The sequence below is a fragment of the Microtus pennsylvanicus genome, chromosome 6 (genome assembly GCF_037038515.1).
Source record: "Microtus pennsylvanicus isolate mMicPen1 chromosome 6, mMicPen1.hap1, whole genome shotgun sequence".
In the NCBI taxonomy this organism is placed as follows: Eukaryota; Metazoa; Chordata; class Mammalia; order Rodentia; family Cricetidae; genus Microtus; species Microtus pennsylvanicus.
The window spans coordinates 36,448,750-36,464,778 of record NC_134584.1 but is presented as its reverse complement, the minus strand read 5'-3'; positions in this window follow the sequence as shown (position 1 = coordinate 36,464,778).

Genomic DNA, 16,029 nt, shown 5'->3' with positions numbered 1-16,029 from the left:
CATATCTAAAGTTATTGGAAACTTAGTTTTAATTTGTGAGAACTAAGATACTGTTGCTCTCGTCTGAATGGAGAAGTGGTTTTCTTGCTCATGAAAGAAAAACCAGATAGCTGATTCCTGGGTCCCAACCCCTCACTCGAGACAGTTAGCTGTCCTATCCTATAATCTTAGATCTTCCCTGTCCACTCTAATTTTCCTATCCCATTACATTCTCTCCTTCAAAACTTCATGCAAAAATAAAAACAAAGAACATGTGCACATGGAAAATTCTTCCTTAACTTTCTGTTCCCCTGCCCCTTAAACCTATGAAAGGAAAACATATTTGACATGTTTTAATTTATGGTGTTGTGCCCAGAGAAGGTGAACCTTTGAACTTCTTACATCATCAAATTGAACTTCTGAACCTTTTTTTGAGAGCCCATAAACCTGAAAGAGAAAGCTGCATGAAATTGCTTTCCGAGGGCCCCATCAGTGTCTGCATAGGGCACCACACTCTTGACTGTAGACTAAAAGTGCGTTGACATAAAATGGGAGGTGATATGGACAGGTCTAAGTGTTTGCTGGCACTTTCTGCAAGCCACATACCTTTTCTTTAGCCTCACATTTCGCTAGTGAAAGTTGGGATGTAATATATCTCTTTGGAATTTAGTGTCACGCTTTGGGGAATTGCACAGGCTGACTCCGTATGAGAAACATCAAGGGCTTTGGGCTTCTCGGAGATCTCCATGTCAATGCAATTATCTCATGGCTTTGCTGTAGGCATTGCACCATGTGTCCAATGTCACCAGCCTTATTGCTTTCTATAGAGACCTGTATGGCATTTATAATAGGCTGTTGAAGTGAGTGTACATTTGACATCCTTCAAATACTTGCTTAAGTCCTGTCTCGCTGAGGCTCAGAGGGTCATGAACAGTCTTATTCACACTTCTTTATGTTTCCAGCTTCATAGTAAAGTGCTCCTTGCCCTGAAGCTGACCTTTAACTTCAAAGCTGAAATCATTGCATAACTCAAAACAGCTAAACTGATAGTGCAATGAGCAGAAATAAGACAGCTTTCAGGTACAGTGGGAAAATTTAAAAACAACTCTACTTAAGATTATATATTTATATGACTCTATTTAATAAATATAAAATTGTTACATATATACTTCCAAACAGATTATTATATGGAAATAGGGATATAACATAAAGATCCATATTTACATTTTTTAATATTTAATTTTAATGACTATAACTATTACAATGGATAAGGCAAAAATAAGTTCATCGATGCGAATGGTAAACTCACAAGCAGATATTGATGTATTTATTGCTCCATAAGGCTGTATTGGTTATAAGTAGATAAATGATTATGGTGGATTGTCTACATTGAATGTTTATTGAATCCACATTAAGGCATTGAAAAATAATTTACCCTAATAAACATAATATTTCCTGCCTTGAGAGTATTAGAATTTACCAGCCACTGTCTCCCCTAAGAAAAAAGTGGCAATGGAGAGTTAAATTTATGTTAATTTCCTTCTATGGCTAGATACAGAGTTAGTTGTGAAGTAAACCACAGTCACTGTAGAACATTCATTGGAAGCAATAAGTAATGGTAGATAAATAATGAAGTTATTATATTTGCATTAAATTGTTATTATATTTATTGATGTTGTCAAGTTTGAACTTGATAAACTTTAATGATTTTAATTACTATTTAATTAAATATTATTTAAATAAATATTATTTAAATTTTAAATTCAATTATTGCAAAAAATTTACAATCATAAACCACAATGAATAAAATAATTTTAATGTTGTTCTAAGTCATAATCAAATAAACCCAAGAAAGTAGCTCATCTATACTACTCCAGTCAGAGCACAATTCTTCAAAGACCTTGAAAGAACAATACTCAAAATCATATGGAAAAGCAAAAAAAAAAAAAAAACCCAGGATAGCTACAGAATTGTACTTTTTGTACAGTAGCCTGTATAATAAAGGAACTTTTGGAGATATCACCATTCCTTACTTCAAGGTCTACTATAGAACTATAATAATAAACCCAGCTTGGTATTGACATAGAAACAGATACATGGACCAATCTAATCAAATTGAAGACCATGATATAAATCCATACACATATGAACAGCTAATTTTTGACAAAGAAACCAAAATTATACAATTGAAAAAAAAGCATCGTCAACAAATGACGCTGGCATAACTGGAGGTTGACAGGTAGAGGAATGCAAATGGATATATATCTATCCCCATACATAAACCTCAAATCCAAATGGATTAAAGGCCTCAACATGAATCAAGTTACACTGAACCCGAAAGAAGAGAAAGTGAGAAGTAGCCTTGGACAAACTGACACAGAAGACCATTCCTGAATATAAAACCAGTAGCATGGACAGAGTTCGACAATTAATAAATGGGACTTCCTGAAACTGAAAATCTTTTGTAAGGCTAAGGGCACTGTCAATAAGACAAAATGGTAGCCTGTAGAATGGGAAAAGATTTTCACTAACTCCACATCTGACAGAGGACTGATCTGCAAAATATATAAAGAACTCAAGAAGCTAAACATCAAAATACCAAACAAAAATTAAAAAAATGGGGTACAGATCTAAACTGAGAATTCTCAATAGAAGAATCTCAGATGACCTAAGTAGACTTAAAGAATTGTTCAGCATTCTTCGTCATCAGGGAAATGCAAATGGAAACAATGCTAAGATATAAACTTACACCAGTAAGAATGGCTAAGATCAAAAACACTGATGACAGCTTATACTGGAGAGGATGTGGAGTAAGGGAACACTCCTCCACTGCTGGTGGGAGTTCAAATTGGTACAGCCATGTTTGAAATCAGTATTGTGGTTTCTCAGAAAATTGGGAATCAATATACTTTAAGGCTCAGCTATACCAATCTTGGGCATATACCTGAAGAATGCTCAATCATGCTACAAGGACAATTTCTCTACTATATTCATAGCAGCATTATTCATAATAGCCTATAAAATACAACTTTGATGCCCCTAAACCAAAGAATGGATAAGAAAAACATGGTACACTTACACAATGAAGCATAACTCAGATGTACAAAAGTACAACTTTATAAAATTTTCAGGAAAATGGATGGAACTAGGAAAAAATTTCAAGTGAGGTACCCTAGACTCAGAAAAACAAACAATATATGTCTTCACTCATAAGTGGATATTGGGATTAAAGTACAGAATAACCTGCAATGCCAGAGAGGCTAGATAACAAAGATGGCTCAAAGAAGAATACACGCATTTCCATAGGAAGGGGAAATAGTAAATATCTCCTGGATAAATTGGGAGCGTGGCTAAGGGGATGGGAACTTAAGGGATCTGCTTGGGTGGACTGAGTCCAGGAGGTAGTTTGGGGGCTGGATAGGGGACTAGGGAGAAGCCTGATGCCAGGGAAACTCCTAGAAATCTACAAGAGTGACCTCAGCTAAGACCCCTAATAATAGGGGAGAGGTCTCATGACTGGCCAGCTACTATAATCAGGTTGATGACTACCCTAATTGTCATCCCAGAGCCTTTATCCCATAACTGACAGAAGCAGATGCAAAGATCCACAATCAAGCACTAACTGACCTCTGGGAGCCCTCCTGAAGAAAGGGAGAGGGATTGTACAAGCCAGGAGGGTCAAGGTCATAATGGAGGAACCCACGGGGATAGCTGATCTCAGCTCTTGGTAGCCTATGAACTCTGTACCAACAGTTAGGAGTACTATATGGGCCCATATAAGCCCTTTATATGTGTGTAACAGTTTTGTAGCTTGGTCTGTAAGACTCCTAGTAGTGAGATCTGGCACTATTTCTGGCACATGAGCTAATTTTTGGAACCTATTCCCCATGCTTAGAAATCTTGCCCACCCTTGAGGCAGAGGGCAGAGCTTGGTACTGACTCACCATGATACAATGTGCTTATTGACTCCCATGGGAGGCCTTCCCATTTCTGAATGGAGGAAGAGTGGATTGGGGGTGATAGATGGGAGATTGGGGAGGGAACGGGAAAAGAAGAAGGGGAAATTGGTTGATGTGCAAAATAAATTAAAACTTTAATTAAAAAAGACAGAAAATTGCAAAAATATGGAAAACTTAGGTCAACTTCCAGATATCAGCTACCACATTGTCCTTCCAAGTGTCATTACCTCTACTAGAGAAAAAGTACCTCACTGGGTCAAGTGTCAATACACACACACACACACACACACACACACACACACACACCACCATAAATGTATGTGTGTGTGTTTGCGTGATACATATATGTATATTATATATTAAAATGTGCATAATATAGTATTCATTCATATAATATATGCATATATTACATACATTAAATGCATATATAATAAATACATATATTTTATACGCACATATATTTGCATCTCTTCCTAGGATCTTTATATACATTATAATGATGAAGATTATTCAAATCCTCTACTTCAATCCATCCTATATATAGAGAGAATTGATAGACATATAGTGATACACACACACACGCACGCACACACACACACACACACACACACACGCAGACAGAGAGATGTAAAATGGTAAAATTGCATGGAATAGTACCAGCTCTGGAACCAGGGCAAAACCCTACACCTTGTTTAGTACTCACAAATTCAAGCTCCTACAGGTACCTGTGGTTAAGCAGAGAACAGAAATGAGGGAACCAATAAGGAAGTGATGCAATAAACACTGGCTCTCGAGAGCAGCAAGGCAGTAGTGAGTTCTAATCGTATCTGAGCTACCTACTCTTTCCCAGAGTGCCCAGAATTTGTGTTTATTTGATTTTTCCTCAATGTGTTTTGAGGCTTTTAGTTCAAACACAATATCCTCAGTTTCTACATATGCTACGATCTATTTTGTAGTGACATCCACACCAGAAAATGGTGAACCCAAAGATTTTTCCTTGTTTGGTTGACTGACTTAAATTTCAAAACTATTAGTCCAGTTAAGATTATGGGAGGATTAGAGTGCTGGCTCTTGAGCAGCCTAGCCTTGGTCACGTTGAATTTCCCTGATGACAGCAAGAAGATAATGGAAAGAGGGTTGCTTTTTAATTCTAGTTTTTCATTTTAAAAATAATAATCTAATAATACCATTTTAGGGCTTGGGATGATAAGATTTTAGTTCTTACTAGATAAAAGCCATCCTGAATATCAACACTGTCTATTTTCCTCCATGTTTTCATATTTGTATGCAAGGTTTGTCAGCATGGCTGCCTCAGACGATGATAGAGTGCGTTTTTCTGCTTGGGTGGTTAGCCCTTTCATTTTTACAAGTGACAAAATAAAAATCTGCTGAAGAGTGAACATGCTGCTTTCACTGTGTCATCTCAGCCCTGCAGGTCATTTTATTATAAAAATGTAAAAATCCAGTCAATTTTATTTAATCAGCTGAAAAGGAAAAGTGTTTCCAGGTCATTAATCAAGTGCTCCTTCTCTGTGGGACTTGTCTCTTCAGAAACTACCGTATGAATCATTAATAAAGCTGGCAAGACTTTTTTTTTGCCAGCAGGATTTTAAGAAACCTGGATGTTATTAATATAACAGAAGCAAAGTAATTTTAGATCAACAAATACAGATTTCTGTAGCTATTGACTACAGAACTGTACCTATGTTATTAAAAGCATTAATTCCTTACTTTCTAAACATTTAATTGTTAGAAATGTTGGGAAGTGTTCAGCTGTTTAGATTGTATATGATTATATATTCCATAATTATATGTTTTCTTGAATGCTACCTAACCTTATATTTACAGCAAACTTTTATTATATGAATTGATCAAAACATAATGAGACAGTGGGAAGAGATAATTACTACTGGATCTATAATAATAATAATGATAGCAATTAAACCCAGCAAACTGCATTCATATAAATGTCAAGCTTGTGCTTAAACCTTTAAAAGCAAGTAGTGAAACAGAACCTTGAAATTCCCTCCTGACTTTTGCCTCTCTTGTTGATATTGGGTCATGGGGTTCTGTTTTCAAAAGTAGTCTTGACTTTCTTGAAGGACCTTCTAGTGCTTAACTATTGATTACTAAGGTCATCACAATGCAAATTTTAATTAAAACTATCCCATTTAGGAAAAGTCAAAAAATAGTGGAGAAGTAGAAAATGAGTCCTGTCTCTGACAGATTTTGAATCCTTGTTCTATGGCAAGAGTAATAGGCATCAAAACTTTAAAACTTCATTAAAAACCACATACACTTTCAAACTGTGAATTACTTGTGGGAATTCAGGATCACAAGGGCACCATCTTCACATTTTCTCATTGGTAGTGTAGAGAGCCACTCAAAAATTTATAGGAAGTCAGTGTTTTGGGTGGTCTATGAAAGATAATATTTATTTTGTAGCAGATAAGATTTCAAGATCAGCCATAAATGTACTTATTCATATTCAGACTTCCAGAGATTTCTTTAAAAAACAATGAAGATGAGTAATTCTTCTCATTATGAGATTATCAGTCATAATAATATGTTTTATTCATGTACAGCCTTGTGCCAAACATATATGAACACTTTTCTTATACTGTCTTAAAACCGAATTTGATGATTGCTTATAATACACATGAAGTTCTCATTAAAAACTCACCATACACATAAAGATCTATATAAATTGAAAACATTTACACATCTCCCCAATTTCAGTACTGTTTAAATCATTACTTGAACAGTGATTATATTCTATACTGAGAAGTCATGGCATCGGTGACTAATGAACACCCTCCGTGTCTGGAGTTTAGCATCTGAATCCTGCTTCCCATTATGGAGGTCAGGCAGATCCCTGTGACTCTCTGATCAGCAGGTCCTGCCTTCCCAGCAAATTCAAGACCAGGGAGTCTCCCATCTCCACAAGCTCCTGCTTTCTGTATGATATAAGAAAGTCAGATTCTAGATGACCTCATTTCTTCCAGTCCCTGCAAACTTCCTTAAATTCTGGAACCACCAGCAGGACACATGATGATCTTTCTCCCTGACAAGTAACCTTTGCACCCCCAGCTCTGCCTCCAGGATCCAGCAGTGTGAATCTACATGGGCCTCCTCTCGCGAGGAAAGTGACATCAACTCCATGACCATCACAGCATTCGTCCTCATCAGCACAGTAAAGTTGGATATTTTGTCCTTTAGTGGGCAAATGTTTGGCATTTTTGAAAATTTCTGAGTTCTTTCTTATCTAAAGGGCCTCTCCTCAAGCATTCCTACTATGGACAAAAGCATAACAATTCTTTGCTAGACTTCCAGATCTTATTGTTTTCTGTTGCATTCAAATTCTTGGAACTAGCATTTCAGGAAAAGCCATTTTTTCTCATTCTGCCATGCTGTCTGGCCTGCAATTCCACTTCCAAATCATCTACATTCCTACATATCCAAGAGTCACGTTTACGATTATTGGATTGTCTCAATTGGTGCTTGCAGATCTGTGTCTCATGTTCCTTGGCAAACTATGATGGTTCTTTTCCTCATTACATGCCTGACTCTGCAACACCTAACACACAAGGGACAAAAGTTAACAGTTAACTAGCTTCTATTATCTGTTATTAAACACATGAATGTATTAAAAAACAATGATACTCATTAATTTTGACAATACATGGCACTTGTAAATTATTAGCAGAGAATATTACAGAAGAGAGATTAACTTAGGGTTAGTATAACTCGGAGAGGAATTCCAGGTACCCACTATCCCTTTCCCAATACTCACCTCAGTAGTTAAATCCCCATGGACTCGTGGAACCACTGGTAGATAGATACCCCTGCTCTCCAGTACCCTTGTGATTAATTCCATCTCTGTTCTCAAAAGAAGTGATTTTAGTCAATCACAGCACTTATTATTTAAGTAGCAAATGATACCTTTTCAATCCTGGCAAATATTATAATTTATCATACTTGTCATAATCTATATTTACAGATCATTTAAACAACAGCCAACAATGCCTTCTTCAGAATATAAGCTTTTATTTGGCTTTTAAAATAAATAGATGTGTATATATCCATTTGAGCAAGTCCCACTTGCTCCCCTCTGCTGCTATTCCTGTGACAGCCGTATGCAGGACTGTTTTTTAAGTGATTAGATTCTGATGGGGAGAGAGCCAAACAAAAATTGTCAGCTATTTCATATCCGTCTGAAAGCTATTTAGAAATACAAATTAGCATCTATTGCGAAGATCTATAACTATGGGAGAGTAATGTGCTGTAAGTGTATGTTTTATTTTCTTAGCTTCTCCGTGCTTCTGACAGAGCAGAGGGAAATTTGCATGCTGAATTTCTAAAAGGTGGCTTGTATGAATTTAAAGAATTGACATGTGGATTGCCTCATAAGTGAAGTGTACCGCCACTTAAATTATGGATAAACTGGGCATATAAATCAAGATAACCCTTTATTTTAATCTTTTAGAAATAATTACATTTTAATTAAATCATTGGTTTATAAACACAGAAAACATTTTCTACTGGATAGAACACAACTGACTTGTCACTCATGGTCTTCCAGGTGTCTTGGCTCAGCTTCTGATGACCCTAATATGAACTGGAAGGTGTCTTACCTTTGTTCTTATGGGGTGAAGGAGATGCAAATTTCCAATAAAGACAAGTTTTCAGTGTTCTATTTGTTTGTCGTTGTTGGCTTTTAATGGGTATGCTTTATAAATAGCAAATCATTAATCTGCTGAGTAGTTTAAAGAGCTTTTAAAGCCACTTGAGGGTGGCATAAGGAAGTTACTCTTGTTTCCTTGCTGTGACATAGAATTAAAGGGAATGTTAGTTGCAGACACAGGGTAAGAGACATTGCTGGTGCACTTTCTCACGGTCTCTCCATATGTGTAGGTTGTTCTTTTTCAAAGATGAGGGGAAGTTCCAATTTCCAGCCTTTATAAAGAGAAACACAGTTTTCTCGTTGCTTACAAATAATCTCTGGATATTACTCACAAAATCTAATGCCTTTGACAACATTAGGGAAGGAAGATGTAAGGAATTATGCAGTTTACGCGTGTTTTCATGCATGTCATGAGTATTGGACCTGTGTGTACAGATATAAATTCCTTGTTTAAAAATCAATCATGCTTTGCTTAATGCAAGATGATGCAATTATGACTGTGTTAATTCTGAAGATGAAGCTATTCTTTTGTATATGAACATTATCGATATAGGTCAGGGATACTCTTGGTGTCGATTCGTCTCTTGCTCTAGGGAATACTTGTGAATTGTTGGGGATTTAAAATGCTTAGTACTACATGAATGTTGATTTTTGATTTTGAGATTGAAATACAATCTTGAAATTCACAAGAACACTCTTGAGCTCAGGATTGTGTCCTGGAGTTTTCTAATTTTATTTTTAATTTCTTACATATCTGTTACTTTTTGTTGTCACGAGCTATGTCTCCCTTTTTCTCTTTTTCCCCCTCCGTCTCTCTTTTTCTCTTTCCCTCCCTATTCTTTCACTCCAAAAATAAGATAGTAGAATAGTAGAACTAGTAATAACATCTTAAAATGGTTTAGTTTATGACATTTTTGACAATTTTTCTAATGGGCTTCTCATGATAGCCTATGTGGAGAGCAATTGATATAATCTGGGGACTAGAATTAGAGGAGTGTGTATGTGTTTCTGAGAAGCCTATGGAATGATTTAGTGTTATGACAGGCATTGAGGTTAGGAACAAGTCATCAGTGGCTATTCATCCCCTTAGAGAGTTGTATGTTAATATTACTGTTCATGCAAACAGAAATCCCACAACGGTATTAGAACAAAGTTTTATGTTGTACATTGACAGAAAGGGAAGACCTTTAAAAATATGAAGGAAAAACTGAGTGATAGAAAAATCAGTATAAGACAATGTCAGAGAAACAAAAAAAAAAAAATAAGGTTCCTGGAAACCTAGAAGCTATTCTAAGTTAGACAGGAAGTCCTGTAAAAAGACCAGAGTACCATACCTAGGATTTACCAACCCCTATGTCAATGCTTATTTTGTAAAGAGTGCTTTTGTTGTTCAGGAAAAAAAAATAGACCAGAATTAAGTAAATATGCTTTCTCAGTCAGAGGAGCTGGTGTAAGGAAACGCACAGACTGAATGACCGAAGGAAGATGACTACCTCTCACGGCACTGGAGGTGGGGATTTCCAGGGTCAAAATGGCAGGCCACTCATTTTGGGGCAAATTCTTCTGACTCGCAGGCACTTGTTTGTTTCCTCTTCTCATGTGGCCCTTACCGGAGAGGCCATGTATGAGGAGGTTTCATTTCATTTGTGGGCCTTCTTGTTCCTAATGATGTGTCCTTACTATTTTCTCCCATGGTGGAAAGGAAGAATGGAAGGATCCTGTTCATTAGTGCGACCCATTCAAGATCCATCACCCACAAAGGCCTTGCATTCTAGTCCTAGCACACAGGAAATTAGATTTCCGTGGAGGGGATTTCAAAGGGAAAAAGCACTCTGGCTCCAGCACTGGGTAGATTCTGGCGTAGCTTCTACCCCTGCCTGGACTCTCTATCTAATCCAGTCTTTTCAGTTTTTCCTTTATTTCCAGCTTCACTTATTCTCTATTACTCTGAGTGATAGGCATTATCTATATGGAAGATGCCGTGAATATGATCATCCAGGCATAATTAGAAGGAAATGGCTGAAAAGAATAAGCAGCCCTTTTCTTCACTCACATGTACCACAAGTTACTATTTACTGTAGCAACCTATTTTCAAGTTAGTCCTTTGCTATTTTGTTCAGCCTCCTCTACATCCTTAATTTTTTTCTTGTCATTTAATCTGATCCCTGTTTGGCAGATTTAAACCAATATATTTATTTATTTTTATTTTATGTGTATGAGATTTTGACTGTATCCTTACAGGTGCACAATGAACATGCCTTGCGCCTGAGGGGGTCAGAAGATGGTATAAGTTCTCCTGAAACCAGAGGTCCAGATGGTTGGGAGTTGCGATGTAGGCTCTGGGAACTGAACTTGGTTCCTCTGCAAGAGAACAAGTGCTCTTAATTGCTGAGCCGTCTCTCCAGAATATATTCTTATGTGAAAATCTAGGAAGAGAATGATCTAGTCCTACAAAAGTAATACAGGAAAGCACATATTGATTCTTTTAATTTTCAAAAGTTATGCCTGTGGCTTCAACTAAAAGGTATTGCTCACCTGCAGTGTGAGCAATGCTCAAACAGAGGCAAGAAAAAGAGTGTGTTGAGCTGTGTTAGAGGTAGCTGGGCGTGGCTTCCAGCAGAGCACAGCTGAAGAACATACACACAGTTGCATAAAGGATGTCCTACTGGGGACTTAGAATGTTGTTGGAAAATAGTATAATTCTGCCTGGCCTGTACACTTCCATGCATTCTATTATATGCCAAATAATTAAATATTTAAACACAATTTTACCCAGATATGAAATATATCTCATAGATAACACACTGTTCAGCAGATTTTCCTGAGATTGCCATTGTATAATAAATCAACCCCCAAATTTTACAATGTTGTAAGAATTTAGGAAGCATTTTTTAATTCATAATATTATCCTCTCTAAGATGAACACGCACACATGCATACACACACATGCACACATACACAAACACAGCAGAGCTACATGCGTACTTATTTATATTATTCAGATATTTAACTTTTGATACCTATCTGGTATGAGGTAGAAAATTATATCATTTGGCAAATTTCAGATAATTTAGAGTTATTATAGCTTATGCAACATATAGACAAAGATCTAGTCAAATAGTAACCCAGTACTGGAATGTGGACATTGATTGAAATAAATTTATAATTTGATAGTATTATTTGTCAATTTTTTAAAAAATATAATTTCAGTGAAAGTACATGTTTGTATGCCTGTATTTGTATTCATGTTGAAAAAGCAAGGAGTTAAAAAAACATTGATTACCATTAGTCATGATTTTAACAGGAGCTCTTAAGTCTGATTATGCTCTGGACACCTTAGGATGTCAATCCTCTCCTCAGGCAGTCTGTTGTATACCAGGGAGCCAAGAGGAAATACCTTGATTATAAAGTTATCCAGGTTATTTTCAAATAATTGCAAGTAAACAGGAAGCAGTGAGCTGACATTCTCAAATACTAAACAAAAAAAAAGAGAGAAAGAAATCTGAAGTCCCATTGTTTCTGTGATTTTCAGTTACAGTAGTAATTGTGGCTTGTTTATTCAAGGGCTGCTTCATTTCCATGAGCAAACTTTCATCTCTGCTTGCCAAGAGTTAGTTTCTACTTTTGGCCATGTCATGGAAAACACACTGCAGAGAAGCGTGCCATAAAATAGAGTGCACATTTCATTCAGGATTCATCTACCCACCAAATCCTGCATCTCTTGAAATAAGATGCACCTGCTGCTAAGGTCAGAAGGCTTAGATTTATAATGGTGGGAAAAAGCCTACAGAGTTTAATCTAAGTGATGGCTCACCATCGCCCCTATGTTTAGTGCCTGTCTGTGAGATGATATTGACATCACTGTCAGAAATGCATGTTCATCTATGACAAGCAGACAGAGAAGACAAAACCACATGGAAACACTATACTTAGTCTTGACAATTCTGTCACCAGAAAAAAAGTATACAATCTTCAAAAAAAATTTAGAAGCACAACATGTATTATAATGTTTAAAACTTACTAAGGTATAGCGTTTATTCATAAAAGATATGCTTTGCAGTCAGAGCGTCTTAAAATACATATATTTATATCAAAACAGTTTCTAGTATTCACCCATTTTCTCAGTACCCAGCAAACTTCTGGCACTGAGAAGGACAAAATTCAGGACCATCCTTCAGTTTTAAACTGAACTCAGTCATCCTAGACAAACATTGGGTTGCCATACACATTGGGTCTTCCACATCTGAACTAAGCAGATGTGATAGCTTCCTTATCTTGTGTCCTGTTCTGCTGCAAGTGAGATGGTCATAGTATTTCATATCATTAACACTTCTTATGTTATAAAATAGCAGTATAAAATCAATGCAATGCAAACTGTAGCTCTTCCTTTATGATATTCCTTATAACATCACAGCTACTGTTTGCTTGTGTCTTAGTATGACTGTCATGGAAAATCTAGCTGGGCTTTTCCATCCAGGAAGGATGGAACTATAGGTAGGTAGACTAGGGTGTCTCTATTGAACACAAACAAGGAAGACGTTTTACATCCATAGCAAAACATGCTGTGGTTGTGCATTATCCTTCTTATAGATGTGATCTAAACAATGTCTTAGTTGCCTTTGACAGAGACAGCCTCTCTGAGTCTTTTATTTTTATTCCTTATTTATAGGAAATCTGGAATAAGAGTGAAAAACAATGGATTCTTCACTGTGAGCATTTAATACTTTGTGTATGAAGTATATATAAATCTTGATGTTATGGATCCATATGATTACAAACTAAAATGTTACATTCAAAGAATTAAATATCAATGGTCTCTTCAGGCCACCGTATCCAAATTTAATGAAGAAATTACATTCTGTATTGCATATCTTCGGACTCTAATCATTGATGGCACTCTCTTACCTTCTGGTTTTATCCTTCCCATTTTTTTTGTACTTTCCATGTTCTCCAAAACTCAGTGTGCAGTAATTCCCCAAAGATATGCCCCCATGTCCACATGCTCTCTTCCTTTCCTCTTATTAGTCTTCTCCTTCTTCTGTGTGTTGACATGATTAGTTGTTTCTCTCGGTTTTGCCTCCTGGTCTCTGACTCCTCTTGTCTTTTATTTAATTTCATGTCACCAAAACCCAATATCTTGTCTGAAATGACAAATTCACCTTGTATTCATAGAGCAGGCCAGACACAGGAAGGATGCTCAACCTATAAACCTTAGCACAGGTCTAGTCAAGGTGACAAGAATAGGTTCTTGAGTGCAGGAGAGAGAGAGAAAAAGAGAGGGGAGGAGGGAGGGAGAGAGAATAGGATGTTATGATAGCAATAATAATGGTGACCTTACCAAATAAGTTACACCTGGAAGACAAAGTTAGACATAATCTTAGAGAATTAAGCAGTTAGCAAGTCAGTTATTTATTAGCTGAACATGAAATAGAAAAAAAACTTTATAATAACTAAGTTAGAATTTGGGACTATAAACTAGAGCTATTTAGTTCATTACAGAAAGCTAAAAGCTGTTCTCTGGGCAACTTTTTGAGGAACAAATGCCTCAAAGGAAATAAAATCTGCAATGCAATGACTCCTAATGGCATTCTGCTACAAACATAGATCGATCATAGTCTTGCTTAGCCACTATCAGTAGTTGGGAACAAATACAGAGAGCCCCACAGCTGTTTGTTCCTCAAAAAGTTGTTTTATTTTATTTTGTATTTTTTGGAGTATTATCTTATCATTATCCATCAGAAATCTGTCTGCTATCTAAAGAGAGAAAGAAAACGGGCAGATCTGAATGGAAGGCGAGGTGAGGAAAAACGGAGACAAGTAGAAGGAGGGGAACTGTAATCTGGATACATTGCATGAAAAAAAATCTACTCTCCACAAAATACAAAATAAAATAAAATGCTAGGGTTTTGGGGACGCAGCCCCGCTGCCGCCCATATTACTACAGATAAAAGTTATAATTAGAAATTATTTTAAATGAGATGAAATGATGTATGCATGTGTGTGCTTGTGTGTACCACTGGGTATGTTTAACTGTGTTTCACCCTTCTTTATTATTGACCAAAATGATTGAAACTGATTTGATCTGGAAATTAACATCATATGATTTGAATGTGTGACATATGTTCTAATAGTTTAGGATTACAAAATATATAATAAATAGTTTAGTTCACAAAATACGATGTAGTCGAGACTTAGCCAATAGTTTTCATCTGTGTTCTCAGAGATCAAGAGACTAGAATGTGCAAGCCTTGGGTGCTTCCAGAGCTTTTTTTTACATTTTTTCTGGTTATACTGATATTACAGAGTTCTGAAGAAATGTACCCATATTCTGACAGAAATAAAAGGGGTGGCACCCAACTGTCACCCATTTAAGGATGTTTTCAAGGAAACCTAGACACTTTAAATATTATCAAATCCTGGTTCTCATTTTTACCTGTGGAAGGCTCTGGAAATTTTAGGAAAAACACATATATGTCCTGTATGCTGCAGAGTGAATGTAGTGGTCCAATGAGCATCATTTAGGTGGCCCTCCTCTTCAAGTTAGAAATAGACAAGTATTGTTGTTCCGACACACACACACCTTGCAGTACCATTTGCTGTTGAGAGAGCAACCAATGAACAATTATCCTCACATGTTTTCTCCCCACACACCTTGGTAAATGAACCAAGTGAGACTTTCACATCAGGAACAACTGATAGTGTTTGCTGCAAATGAAAAAATTTGAGTATTCAAACAAAAATTAGAAATTAGAATTTTTATTTCTATTTTTATTGATACATTTTTTCTACCATTTACAGGATTTTCCAAGTTGATTTGTAGTAATACTTAAATCTAAAATCATATGTAGAACTATGGGGTTGGAGACACTGCTCTGCCACCTAAGATGCTTACTGCACTTCTAGAGGTCCCGTGCATTAATCTTAGTTCCTATGGCAGCTCAAAAGTGCCTGTCATTTCAGTTCCAGAGGACTCAGTGCCTTCTACTTACTCCCATAGACTTCTGCACACACGACACATACATATACTCAGGCACCCACATACACACAGAAGATGGAAACAAATCTTTAGATAAAACCCCAAAATTGCCAATTACTGGAAGATTTTTATAATTCACTGTCCTCAGGTTTTCTCAATTATCAGTTCATAGTATCACAGAGTGATACACTGGTAAATAAAAGACTCATTTAAAGTGAAAATTTAATAAAAGAACTCTTGACCACAATATAGAACATTTACATTTTATAGGTTCAAAGTCCATATTTGCTGTGTGATGTTTTACACTTTTGGATTTTTGGGGGGTCCACCACCCAGCTCCCAAATAAATCACACACAGAGGTTTATTCTTAGTTATGAATGCCCAGCTTTAGCTTGACTTGTTTCTTGCCAGATTTTATCTTAAATGATCA